The sequence below is a fragment of the Lutra lutra genome, chromosome 15, assembly GCF_902655055.1.
Source record: "Lutra lutra chromosome 15, mLutLut1.2, whole genome shotgun sequence".
Lineage (NCBI taxonomy): Eukaryota > Metazoa > Chordata > Mammalia > Carnivora > Mustelidae > Lutra > Lutra lutra.
Window position 1 is genome coordinate 64257266 of NC_062292.1, and position 12036 is coordinate 64269301.

Consider the following 12036-nt stretch of genomic DNA (forward strand, 5'->3'; position numbering starts at 1 on the left):
GGGCGTCGGTTGGTGGCCCCTCCGTGAGGACAGAGGCGGCCGTGGCCTCTGGGGTGGTGGCTGAGGGGGGAAGGGGGGGAGCGGGGGGAGGTGAGCGGACAGGGGAAGCGCCGAAGTCCCACCCCACCTGCGAGGCCAAAAGGCTCAGCCTGGCGGAGGCGACAGGGCAAGGCTTGGGCTGGATGGGGCGGCCGGCCTGGTGCGGGCGCCCTGGCCACGGGGCCAGGGAGAAGCCATGGAGCTCGGGCTAAAAGGGGGTGCGTGCCACAGCGCTGCGGAGGTGGGTAGAGCCGAGAGGAAGAAGAAAGGCTTCCCTGACCGGGAATCGAACCCGGGCCGCGGCGGTGAGAGCGCCGAATCCTAACCACTAGACCACCAGGGAGCGTCGGGTGCCGTGCCTGGCCCGCACCCCTGGACCCCGCGCCTCCGTACCACCCACTCGCCTCTGCTTTGGCTCCAAGGCCCCCGCCTTGCCACCGCCAGCCACCCGCCCGCCCTGCCGATCCACCTGCCCCGCTGGCAGCGCCCTCAAAACGCCGTGCGCCTCCTCCTCTCCCACCGGGCGCTCAACCCGGGGTCCCGGCCCGCCTCAGCAGCTCAGCACGCCGGCCCCCGGCACTCCGGGCTCCCGGCTGCCACCGGGCCTGGCCACCGGGGCCCTGGAGACGCGCAAAAGGTCGGCCAGCTGCGTTGGCCGGGAATCGAACCCGGGTCAACTGCTTGGAAGGCAGCTATGCTCACCACTATACCACCAACGCTGCACAGCCCGGGCCGCCCCCAGACGCCCGCCCAGGGTTCGCCCCGGCGCCTGCACGCGCGCTCTGGTCACCGCCTCTGGTCACCCACTCGGACGCCCAGCGCGCCTCGGCCCTGCCCCGACGACCCGCCCATCCACAGCGCCAAGCTGCTGCACGCGCCAGCAGCGGCCGCCGGGCGGCCCACTCGCGCCGGCCCCACTGGGCTGCGCGGCTCCGCGGGGCCGCCAGCCGCCTCTGGGGGGCGCTCGGGCCGCCGGGCCGCCGGGCGGCTCCTGGTACCACCCCGGCCCCCCGCACCCCGCCTCTGCCGGCCGGAAAACCCCGTCCCCCGAGATCCGCGTCCCTCCCGCCACGCGCTCGCCCCCGGCCCTTCTCCACAGGGAGCTGGGAGAGGCCACATCCCGCGCCCACGGAGGACCCGACACAACCGCGGCCCACCCGTCCCCCGCGGCCCGCCCCGCCCCGCCCCGCCGCGCCCCGTCCGGTCCGGTCCCCTCCATCCGTCCCCCGCCCCCGCCCCTGCCGGACCCGGCAGCGTCGAATAAACGGGGAGCCCGGGCCGGCCGGCCACTCGTCAGGTGCCCTGGGCACGACGGAAGGCCCTGGCTGGGCTGTGGCGAGCCCGCAGGCGCGCGGCCCCCGACGCCGAGGAAGGCAAAAGGGTGGCGGTGGTCCACGGTGAGCAGGCCGGGCGGCCGTCGTGGCCTGGGCGGCCTTTGGCCACACGCTGGACGAAGGAGGACAAGGGCCCCGGCGGGGCAAGCGCTTGCACAGAGCGGGGGCGGCGCGGGCGGCGACCAAAAAGGGCGTCTCGCCTCCCCGTCGGGGAATCGAACCCCGGTCTCCCGCGTGACAGGCGGGGATACTCACCACTATACTAACGAGGACGGCGGCGGCCCTCCGGCCGCCCGACCCCTCTCCGCCTGCCTGCCCACGCCTACCCCTGCCCTCGACGCCCTGCCTTCCACGGGCGCCCGCCGCCTGCCGCACCGGACCCGACCCCAAACCAACGTCGTCCGCCATCCCAGCAGCGCCCCCTGCCCGACTCGGGACGGACCCCGGACCCGGACGCCGGCCCAATACTCCCAGGGCGCCACGGTCTCTGGCCTGCCAGGCGGGGATCGCGCGGGGAGAAGCCGCCCACAGGACAAGCGAGGCTGCGACCGGGAGGACGGGCGCCCAGGAAGGGCAGAGGCCGAGGAGGGAGCGGGGGAGGAGCTGGGGGGAGCGGCGAGAGAGGCGGGCCCGACGCCGCCCTCTGGGTGCGCGCCCGGGGATGGGCGGCGGCGGCGGCGGCGGCGGCGGCGCCAGGCGAGGGGGGCTGGCTGTGCTCCCGCTCGGCGGCGGCGCGCGGCCCGTCCCTGGCGCACCCACACCGCCGCCAGCCAGCGGCAGCCTTCGCGCGCCGCGCCCCAGCCAGGCGAGCGGCGACGCGCCCAGCCGCGCCGTCAGGATGGCCGAGCGGTCTAAGGCGCTGCGTTCAGGTCGCAGTCTCCCCTGGAGGCGTGGGTTCGAATCCCACTCCTGACAAGCCCACCTTTTGGCCTGCCCTACCAGGGCACGGGACCCCGGCGGGCCTGGACCCCGCCCTACGGCAAGCCCTGTTCTCGCCTGGCGGGCCGCGCCAGCCTTGCACCCCAGCGCCAGGGGCCCAGGACGGAGCTCCGGCGCCTCGACCCTCCCTCCGGACCACAGGCTTTGCGCGCGCACGCCCTCCTCCACCGGCTCGCGCGCCTTTCCCACCTGCTGCCACACCCGCAGGCCTGGGCAACTTGGCGGCACCTCCCTCCTCACCTGCTTTCCCAGGGCTGTGTTCCTGTCCCTCCCAACGGCCCCTGCAGACCAGCGGCCTGCGCCAGTGCCCAAAGCCCTCCGCCGCCCTCGGTTCTCCCCCAGGCTCGTGCCCGCTGAACAGTGCCTCGCTCTCGGAGCCGTGCGCTTCCGCCCCCAGGAGCACCCGGTGGGACACCCTGTCCTTTCCGCCCGGCCCCCATGCCATTCTCGCCACACCCCACTCGGGTGGCCCGCGCTGCCCACGAGCATTTTCCACCTGTCTGCCTCCCGCCGGGGACGCAGGTGGCCCAGCCACCTGCTCGCTGGCCCACCACGCGGCCCTGCCTTCGGTGGGCCTGGCCCAGGAGTCCAACCCGGCATTATTGCTCCCCTGGAGCGCTGGGCGGAAGGAAGTCCTGCATCCCCAGGCCTCCCACCTGGGCGCCCCAAGCCCGGCTCGCCGGGGCCGGACCCGAGGACCCCAGCGCGCTCCCTCACCGCGCTCCCTGTCCGCCAGCTAGCCAGCAGCCCCTCCGCCGAGCGCTCCTGCCTCTCCACCACCGCCCGAGTTGGACCCCCAGGGAGAGCTGCGGGCCAGAGCTCAGACAGCTCGCTTTGCTCTCCTGGCCTCAGCGGTACTCGCCGGCGCCCGCGGCGCTCCGGGGCCTCCATCTCCTACACACGACACACGTGTGGCGTGCACGAGCCCCCGCACACACCCACCCAACCCACCAACCGCACACACCCACCCACCCACACTCACGCCACCCCACGGCACCCCACGTGCGCACGCACAACGGCAGCTCCGTTCCCCAGCCCCGCGGGATCGCGCCCACACGGCACAGGCGGGAAAGCCATCCGCCAAAGGGCCTTTGGGTCCGGCGGAGAGTAGCTGCCCAAGGGAACGGCAGTGCTCAGCTGCACCTGCCCCAGATGATCGCCCGCGCTGGGTGGGGTTGGGGCTCTGGCCAGGCTTGGCCCGGCTCCCGGCTTCCGCGGGCGACCCCGGCCGGGCAGTGTCTGGCGGCGGCCCTGGATCAGGGAGAAAACGCAGGAGGAACCTAGTCCGCCTCCGAGCGCCTGTGCCTCGCTCCGCCCGTCTCCGCCGCGGCCGCCGCTCCCAAGCGCTCTAGACATGTCGGCAGTCTCCTCTCCGGACCGCCCGGCCGCCTCCTGCTCCAGCGGAGCCTGAGGCTCACACGACTGGCGCTGGCGCTGGCGCTGGCCCTGGTCCTGACCCCGACCCGGCCCTAGCCCTGGCCCTGGCCCCGGCGCGGCCCTGGCCCTGGCCCTGGCTTGGCTCCGGCTCCGGTTCTGGCCCTGGCTCTGACCCGGACCGCCGTTTGGAGCCGTCGGTGGGCTGCTGCCATCGGTGCATGGGTGGTTCAGTGGTAGAATTCTCGCCTGCCACGCGGGAGGCCCGGGTTCGATTCCCGGCCCATGCAGCACGCCGTCCTCCCCTTTTGGCCCAGCAGCCACAGCGCGCATAAGTGCGCGCGCGCTCCCGGCTTCCTCTCTCCCAGGCTCGAGCCCACTGGCCTCAGCCAGCTCCGCTCCTGCCCCGACGCCCCGTCCCTTCCTCTCCGCTTGGCTCGCCCAGGGGACCAAACTCCACCCACTCCCCAAGGCCCCTGGCCCCTGGCCCGCCCACACGCTCTCCTTGCCCCTTTGCTCTTCAGGACCCTCAGCACCCGCTTCCCTTCCGGCCCTGCCGCCGCCGCCCGACCACACACCCACCCGCCCCGCAGCTCCCCCACGCGGGCGCCACGCCCTACCTCCACGCCTTTCGCCACACTTGCACGCTCCCTGCCTCACTCCACCCACGGCCCCAAGGTTCTCCTCTCTTGGCAAAACCAGGAGCCATGAACTTGCCACCCCTAGCCCTGATACATCCCATTCTCCCGCAGGGGCCCACACAAACCCTCTAGGGCCCGTACTCCCCCCCCCCCCCCCGGAGGCCCCCCCCCACCTGCCACCCCCACCCGCCCTGCGCTCTGTATCCACTCTCTGCCCCGCTTGGCCCCAGTGTGCTGCCCACTCCGCCGCGCTTCCAACGCTAAGACCACCGCCAGCACCAAGCTCTCCCTCCACCACCGCCAACCTTCCCCTCTTGGCAACAGCAGCAGCCGTGGCGGCAGCAGCGGCGCCACCAAGCCCACCAGCATAGCGGCGCCTGGATCACTGCCAGCACCGGCACCAGCACCCCTGCGGCCGCCATCGCCACCGCCACCAGCAGGACCAAGTCCACCGCCACCACACCGCCACGGGCTCCGTGGCCAACAGCGCTCAAGTCCTTCACCATCACCGCCACGGTCCACCGACGCCATCACCACAGTACCACGTCCACCTCCGGCGTATCGCCGCGGGCATCATTGCCAACGGCGCCCAGTCCTCCACCGTCAGTTCGGCCACCCCGCGCCCCACCGAGTCCGTCACCCTTCCCCAGGACCGGCGGCGGCAGGACCTAGTCCACTATCGCCACAGCGGCTCCGGCACCAGCGCCCACAGCACTGACGTCCTTCACCGTCCCGCCGCCGTCAGCAGCACGACCGAGCCCGCCACCCGGGCTCCAGCATGGGCTTCGTCGCCAGCAGCACCAAAGTCCTCCTCCTCCTCCACCACCACCACCCCGGCACGGACAGCGTGGCCCACAGTACCGACGTCCGTCGCCTGCCCCGCCGCCGCCGAAATCGCCGCCGCCGCCAAGACCACCGACACCACCACCACAGCAGCCCGTGCCCCGTCACCCGTGGACGGCAAAGGTCCACCACCACCATCATCACCAGCAGCGGCGGCGGCACACAGTCGTCCACCCCCAGCGACACAAGGGCCAGCGCGGCCCGCGATTCTACCGCCACCAGGCCCTCCCGCCCCAACATCCCCACGCCTGTCCCCGGCCTCCACGCCCCCTCCTAGCCAAGTCCTTCTCAGGGGAGAAAGGGAAAAAGATCCAGCGTCGCCTTGGTCCCTTTGGCCTCTCGGAATCTCAACCCCGGGACGACCCCCGAGACGTGACTGTCCGTCCCGATGACAGGCGGTTGAGATCTCCCGGGCGGTGGATCTCCCCACCGGCCGCCCCCCGAACCCCCGGCCCGAGCCCCGCTAGGCCTGGTCCTAGACCCGGTCCGCTCACTCTCTCTCGGTTGCCCTGGCCTGCCTGCCTGCCCGCCCGCCTGCCTGCTTCCCACCCACGCCCCTTGTACCCCACCCATTGGTCCCACGCCACCACACAGCACAGCACAGCACAGCACAGCACAGCACAGCAGAGCCAAAGCAGAGCAGTCTTCGCTGCCCCCCACACCTCCTCCTCCGCCTGGGTCCTCTCCCACCACGGGGGGCCTCCATCTTTCTCGCACCACACCGGGGCCCACTCCCCACCACTCGCTGCCGCGTGCTGCTCCTGCCAGCCTCCAGGCTCCACCCGTCCGCCCCCCACCCTTGTACCCCCCACCCACCTCGCACATTCAAGGCCGGCCGTCGTTGTCTGCCTCCCACGGGATCCTCAGGCACACCCTGCCTCTGTGCCCTCCCGTCCCTCGCATCTCATCCTCCCGCACAGGTGTACACACGTGCCGGGCAAGGCGCTGGGCAAGGGACCCCTGCCGCCCCAGGCCTCTGCAGAGACCCTGCCCGAGTGGCCAGCTACAGTCTCCCCGCCGGGTCCCACCAGACCCACAGTTCCTCGCTCCGCACCTCCCCCGCCAACGCACACACCCTTGCGGCTCCCGGACCTCCCCTCTTTCTGGGATCCTTTTCACCCTGTGCCCTCACCCCCGTGGGAGGCCCCCCAGGGCAGCCAACACCTTCATCCTGCCCTATCCCCCACCGCCGCGGACTCGACCCCCACCCCCCCCCCCCCCCCCCCCCGCGAGGGTGCTGAGGGGCCTTCCTGAGATGACGGTGAGCATCTGGACGCCCACAGGGCCTCCTTCCCACCGCTGCTCCGACCTCGTCCCGGTCCTGCGGGGCTGGGCTGCTGCGACAGGTTGGGGCGGCGCACGGGCTGTCCTCTGGGGCTCCGTAGGAGACCATCTCCGAGAAGACAGCAAACCCTCGGCGGACAGGGGGTGCGTGCGGGTGCTGGCGTGAAGGAGACTGTGCTCTGTGACTGAGCTGAAGGAGCATCCGGACAAGAGGAACCCCCGGGCACGGGGTGGAGAGAGGGGCGGAGGAGATGCGGGCTAGGTGTGCCCTGAGGCGCCAGTGGGAAAGCCTGAAAGCGTGGGGGCTGGAGGGGAAGGGAGGCGTCGCGGGGAACACGCTCGCCACTTTGCCTTGGACTCGGGCGACTGGTGACGCGATTCGAAGGGCGTGTTGGCCCCAAGCCCACCCTGTGTGTGTCCGGTGTGGCGTCCACACCCTCGCGGCGGCCGGGCTGTTGGGCTCTCCCCGGCGGCCTTCTGCATCTCCCCGCTCTCCTACCTCCACTCCCGGTGGTCGGGCTGCCTGGATGCGCCCAGATTCGCTTTGCCCACTCCACGTGCCAGGCGCCGCGGTGCGCCTCTCTGCTCGCGTCCCCGCTCGAGCCCGCCACCCAGGTGACCCACCGCCGTCGGCGCCGGGGAGAAGCCACCAGCCCCGGGGGTGGCCCGTGGTGGGGAAGCTGGCCCCAGCGGCGGCTGGCCCGAGGCGGGGGGCGAGGGAGGGGAACAGGGGCTCCAGCAGATGACCCGACTGCCACCCCCACCGCTCCCTCCTCTTCAAGGCACCGACGCCGCCAACTAGCACCTCAGGAAGCAGCAAGGGGTCGCTCGTCACGGGCGGCCCCAGTGCCGCGGGAGAGTCCAAGCCCCTGCCGTGGCCGGCCGTCCGGGCGTCGGTTTGGTGGCCCCTCCGTGAGGACAGAGGCGGCCGTGGCCTCTGGGTGGTGGCTGAGGGGGGAAGGGGGGGAGCGGGGGGAGGTGAGCGGACAGGGGAAGCGCCGAAGTCCCACCCCACCTGCGAGGCCAAAAGGCTCAGCCTGGCGGAGGCGACAGGGCAAGGCTTGGGCTGGATGGGGCGGCCGGCCTGGTGCGGGCGCCCTGGCCACGGGGCCAGGGAGAAGCCATGGAGCTCGGGCTAAAAGGGGGTGCGTGCCACAGCGCTGCGGAGGTGGGTAGGCCGAGAGGAAGAAGAAAGGCTTCCCTGACCGGAATCGAACCCGGGCCGCGGCGGTGAGAGCGCCGAATCCTAACCACTAGACCACCAGGGAGCGTCGGGTGCCGTGCCTGGCCCGCACCCCCTGGACCCCGCGCCTCCGTACCACCCACTCGCCTCTGCTTTGGCTCCAAGGCCCCCGCCTTGCCACCGCCAGCCACCCGCCCGCCCTGCCGATCCACCTGCCCCGCTGGCAGCGCCCTCAAAACGCCGTGCGCCTCCTCCTCTCCCACCGGGCGCTCAACCCGGGGTCCCGGCCCGCCTCAGCAGCTCAGCACGCCGGCCCCCGGCACTCCGGGCTCCCGGCTGCCACCGGGCCTGGCCACCGGGGCCCTGGAGACGCGCAAAAGGTCGGCCAGCTGCGTTGGCCGGGAATCGAACCCGGGTCAACTGCTTGGAAGGCAGCTATGCTCACCACTATACCACCAACGCTGCACAGCCCGGGCCGCCCCCAGACGCCCGCCCAGGGTTCGCCCCGGCGCCTGCACGCGCGCTCTGGTCACCGCCTCTGGTCACCCACTCGGACGCCCAGCGCGCCTCGGCCCTGCCCCGACGACCCGCCCATCCACAGCGCCAAGCTGCTGCACGCGCCAGCAGCGGCCGCCGGGCGGCCCACTCGCGCCGGCCCCACTGGGCTGCGCGGCTCCGCGGGGCCGCCAGCCGCCTCTGGGGGGCGCTTCGGGCCGCCGGGCCGCCGGGCGGCTCCTGGTACCACCCCGGCCCCCCGCACCCCGCCTCTGCCGGCCGGAAAAACCCCGTCCCCCGAGATCCGCGTCCCTCCCGCCACGCGCTCGCCCCCGGCCCTTCTCCACAGGGAGCTGGGAGAGGCCACATCCCGCGCCCACGGAGGACCCGACACAACCGCGGCCCACCCGTCCCCCGCGGCCCGCCCCGCCCCGCCCCGCCGCGCCCCGTCCGGTCCGGTCCCCTCCATCCGTCCCCCGCCCCCGCCCCTGCCGGACCCGGCAGCGTCGAATAAACGGGGAGCCGGGCCGGCCGGCCACTCGTCAGGTGCCCTGGGCACGACGGAAGGCCCTGGCTGGGCTGTGGCGAGCCCGCAGGCGCGCGGCCCCGACGCCGAGGAAGGCAAAAGGGTGGCGGTGGTCCACGGTGAGCAGGCGGGCGGCCGTCGTGGCCTGGGCGGCCTTTGGCCACACGCTGGACGAAGGAGGACAAGGGCCCCGGCGGGGCAAGCGCTTGCACAGAGCGGGGGCGGCGCGGGCGGCGACCAAAAGGGCGTCTCGCCTCCCCGTCGGGGAATCGAACCCCGGTCTCCCGCGTGACAGGCGGGGATACTCACCACTATACTAACGAGGACGGCGGCGGCCCTCCGGCCGCCCGACCCCTCTCCGCCTGCCTGCCCACGCCTACCCCTGCCCTCGACGCCCTGCCTTCCACGGGCGCCCGCCGCCTGCCGCACCGGACCCGACCCCAAACCAACGTCGTCCGCCATCCCAGCAGCGCCCCCTGCCCGACTCGGGACGGACCCCGGACCCGGACGCCGGCCCAATACTCCCAGGGCGCCACGGTCTCTGGCCTGCCAGGCGGGGATCGCGCGGGGAGAAGCCGCCCACAGGACAAGCGAGGCTGCGACCGGGAGGACGGGCGCCCAGGAAGGGCAGAGGCCGAGGAGGGAGCGGGGGAGGAGCTGGGGGGAGCGGCGAGAGAGGCGGGCCCGACGCCGCCCTCTGGGTGCGCGCCCGGGTATGGGCGGCGGCGGCGGCGGCGGCGGCGGCGCCAGGCGAGGGGGCTGGCTGTGCTCCCGCTCGGCGGCGGCGCGCGGCCCGTCCCTGGCGCACCCACACCGCCGCCAGCCAGCGGCAGCCTTCGCGCGCCGCGCCCCAGCCAGGCGAGCGGCGACGCGCCCAGCCGCGCCGTCAGGATGGCCGAGCGGTCTAAGGCGCTGCGTTCAGGTCGCAGTCTCCCCTGGAGGCGTGGGTTCGAATCCCACTCCTGACAAGCCCACCTTTTGGCCTGCCCTACCAGGGCACGGGACCCCGCGGGCCTGGACCCCGCCCTACGGCAAGCCCTGTTCTCGCCTGGCGGGCCGCGCCAGCCTTGCACCCCAGCGCCAGGGGCCCAGGACGGAGCTCCGGCGCCTCGACCCTCCCTCCGGACCACAGGCTTTGCGCGCGCACGCCCTCCTCCACCGGCTCGCGCGCCTTTCCCACCTGCTGCCACACCCGCAGGCCTGGGCAACTTGGCGGCACCTCCCTCCTCACCTGCTTTCCCAGGGCTGTGTTCCTGTCCCTCCCAACGGCCCCTGCAGACCAGCGGCCTGCGCCAGTGCCCAAAGCCCTCCGCCGCCCTCGGTTCTCCCCCAGGCTCGTGCCCGCTGAACAGTGGCCTCGCTCTCGGAGCCGTGCGCTTCCGCCCCCAGGAGCACCCGGTGGGACACCCTGTCCTTTCCGCCCGGCCCCCATGCCATTCTCGCCACACCCCACTCGGGTGGCCCGCGCTGCCCACGAGCATTTTCCACCTGTCTGCCTCCCGCCGGGGACGCAGGTGGCCCAGCCACCTGCTCGCTGGCCCACCACGCGGCCCTGCCTTCGGTGGGCCTGGCCCAGGAGTCCAACCCGGCATTATTGCTCCCCTGGAGCGCTGGGCGGAAGGAAGTCCTGCATCCCCAGGCCTCCCACCTGGGCGCCCCAAGCCCGGCTCGCCGGGGCCGGACCCGAGGACCCCAGCGCGCTCCCTCACCGCGCTCCCTGTCCGCCAGCTAGCCAGCAGCCCCTCCGCCGAGCGCTCCTGCCTCTCCACCACCGCCCGAGTTGGACCCCCAGGGAGAGCTGCGGGCCAGAGCTCAGACAGCTCGCTTTGCTCTCCTGGCCTCAGCGGTACTCGCCGGCGCCCGCGGCGCTCCGGGGCCTCCATCTCCTACACACGACACACGTGTGGCGTGCACGAGCCCCCGCACACACCCACCCAACCCACCAACCGCACACACCCACCCACCCACACTCACGCCACCCCACGGCACCCCACGTGCGCACGCACAACGGCGGCTCCGTTCCCCAGCCCCGCGGGATCGCGCCCACACGGCACAGGCGGGAAAGCCATCCGCCAAAGGGCCTTTGGGTCCGGCGGAGAGTAGCTGCCCAAGGGAACGGCAGTGCTCAGCTGCACCTGCCCCAGATGATCGCCCGCGCTGGGTGGGGTTGGGGCTCTGGCCAGGCTTGGCCCGGCTCCCGGCTTCCGCGGGCGACCCCGGCCGGGCAGTGTCTGGCGGCGGCCCTGGATCAGGGAGAAAACGCAGGAGGAACCTAGTCCGCCTCCGAGCGCCTGTGCCTCGCTCCGCCCGTCTCCGCCGCGGCCGCCGCTCCCAAGCGCTCTAGACATGTCGGCAGTCTCCTCTCCGGACCGCCCGGCCGCCTCCTGCTCCAGCGGAGCCTGAGGCTCACACGACTGGCGCTGGCGCTGGCGCTGGCCCTGGTCCTGACCCCGACCCGGCCCTAGCCCTGGCCCTGGCCCCGGCGCGGCCCTGGCCCTGGCCCTGGCTTGGCTCCGGCTCCGGTTCTGGCCCTGGCTCTGACCCGGACCGCCGTTTGGAGCCGTCGGTGGGCTGCTGCCATCGGTGCATGGGTGGTTCAGTGGTAGAATTCTCGCCTGCCACGCGGGAGGCCCGGGTTCGATTCCCGGCCCATGCAGCACGCCGTCCTCCCCTTTTGGCCCAGCAGCCACAGCGCGCATAAGTGCGCGCGCGCTCCCGGCTTCCTCTCTCCCAGGCTCGAGCCCACTGGCCTCAGCCAGCTCCGCTCCTGCCCCGACGCCCCGTCCCTTCCTCTCCGCTTGGCTCGCCCAGGGGACCAAACTCCACCCACTCCCAAGGCCCCTGGCCCCTGGCCCGCCCACACGCTCTCCTTGCCCCTTTGCTCTTCAGGACCCTCAGCACCCGCTTCCCTTCCGGCCCTGCCGCCGCCGCCCGACCACACACCCACCCGCCCCGCAGCTCCCCACGCGGGCGCCACGCCCTACCTCCACGCCTTTCGCCACACTTGCACGCTCCCTGCCTCACTCCACCCACGGCCCCAAGGTTCTCCTCTCTTGGCAAAACCAGGAGCCATGAACTTGCCACCCCTAGCCCTGATACATCCCATTCTCCCGCAGGGGCCCACACAAACCCTCTAGGGCCCGTACTCCCCCCCCCCCCCCGGAGGCCCCCCCCCACCTGCCACCCCCACCCGCCCTGCGCTCTGTATCCACTCTCTGCCCCGCTTGGCCCCAGTGTGCTGCCCACTCCGCCGCGCTTCCAACGCTAAGACCACCGCCAGCACCAAGCTCTCCCTCCACCACCGCCAACCTTCCCCTCTTGGCAACAGCAGCAGCCGTGGCGGCAGCAGCGGCGCCACCAAGCCCACCAGCATAGCGG

The 12036-nt window shown here is 73.3% G+C and overlaps 10 non-coding genes across 10 annotated transcripts; 4 read left to right on the forward strand and 6 right to left on the reverse strand.

Moving 5' to 3' along the window:
- Nucleotides 1–310: 310 nt before the first annotated feature.
- On the reverse strand, nt 311–382 carry TRNAE-CUC (transfer RNA glutamic acid (anticodon CUC)). The gene has a single exon. It is a non-coding gene; the product is annotated as a tRNA-Glu (tRNA).
- A 304-nt stretch (nt 383–686) lies between these two features.
- On the reverse strand, nt 687–758 carry TRNAG-UCC (transfer RNA glycine (anticodon UCC)). The gene has a single exon. It is a non-coding gene; the product is annotated as a tRNA-Gly (tRNA).
- An 815-nt stretch (nt 759–1573) lies between these two features.
- On the reverse strand, nt 1574–1645 carry TRNAD-GUC (transfer RNA aspartic acid (anticodon GUC)). Its single transcript has one exon. It is a non-coding gene; the product is annotated as a tRNA-Asp (tRNA).
- A 560-nt stretch (nt 1646–2205) lies between these two features.
- TRNAL-CAG (transfer RNA leucine (anticodon CAG)) lies at nt 2206–2288 on the forward strand. Its single transcript has one exon. It is a non-coding gene; the product is annotated as a tRNA-Leu (tRNA).
- Nucleotides 2289–3905: 1617 nt separating this feature from the next.
- TRNAG-GCC (transfer RNA glycine (anticodon GCC)) lies at nt 3906–3976 on the forward strand. Its single transcript has one exon. It is a non-coding gene; the product is annotated as a tRNA-Gly (tRNA).
- A 3675-nt stretch (nt 3977–7651) lies between these two features.
- On the reverse strand, nt 7652–7722 carry TRNAE-CUC (transfer RNA glutamic acid (anticodon CUC)). The gene has a single exon. It is a non-coding gene; the product is annotated as a tRNA-Glu (tRNA).
- Nucleotides 7723–8027: 305 nt separating this feature from the next.
- TRNAG-UCC (transfer RNA glycine (anticodon UCC)) lies at nt 8028–8099 on the reverse strand. The gene has a single exon. It is a non-coding gene; the product is annotated as a tRNA-Gly (tRNA).
- An 813-nt stretch (nt 8100–8912) lies between these two features.
- Nucleotides 8913–8984, reverse strand: TRNAD-GUC (transfer RNA aspartic acid (anticodon GUC)). The gene has a single exon. It is a non-coding gene; the product is annotated as a tRNA-Asp (tRNA).
- Nucleotides 8985–9543: 559 nt separating this feature from the next.
- Nucleotides 9544–9626, forward strand: TRNAL-CAG (transfer RNA leucine (anticodon CAG)). Its single transcript has one exon. It is a non-coding gene; the product is annotated as a tRNA-Leu (tRNA).
- A 1617-nt stretch (nt 9627–11243) lies between these two features.
- TRNAG-GCC (transfer RNA glycine (anticodon GCC)) lies at nt 11244–11314 on the forward strand. The gene has a single exon. It is a non-coding gene; the product is annotated as a tRNA-Gly (tRNA).
- Nucleotides 11315–12036: the final 722 nt, after the last annotated feature.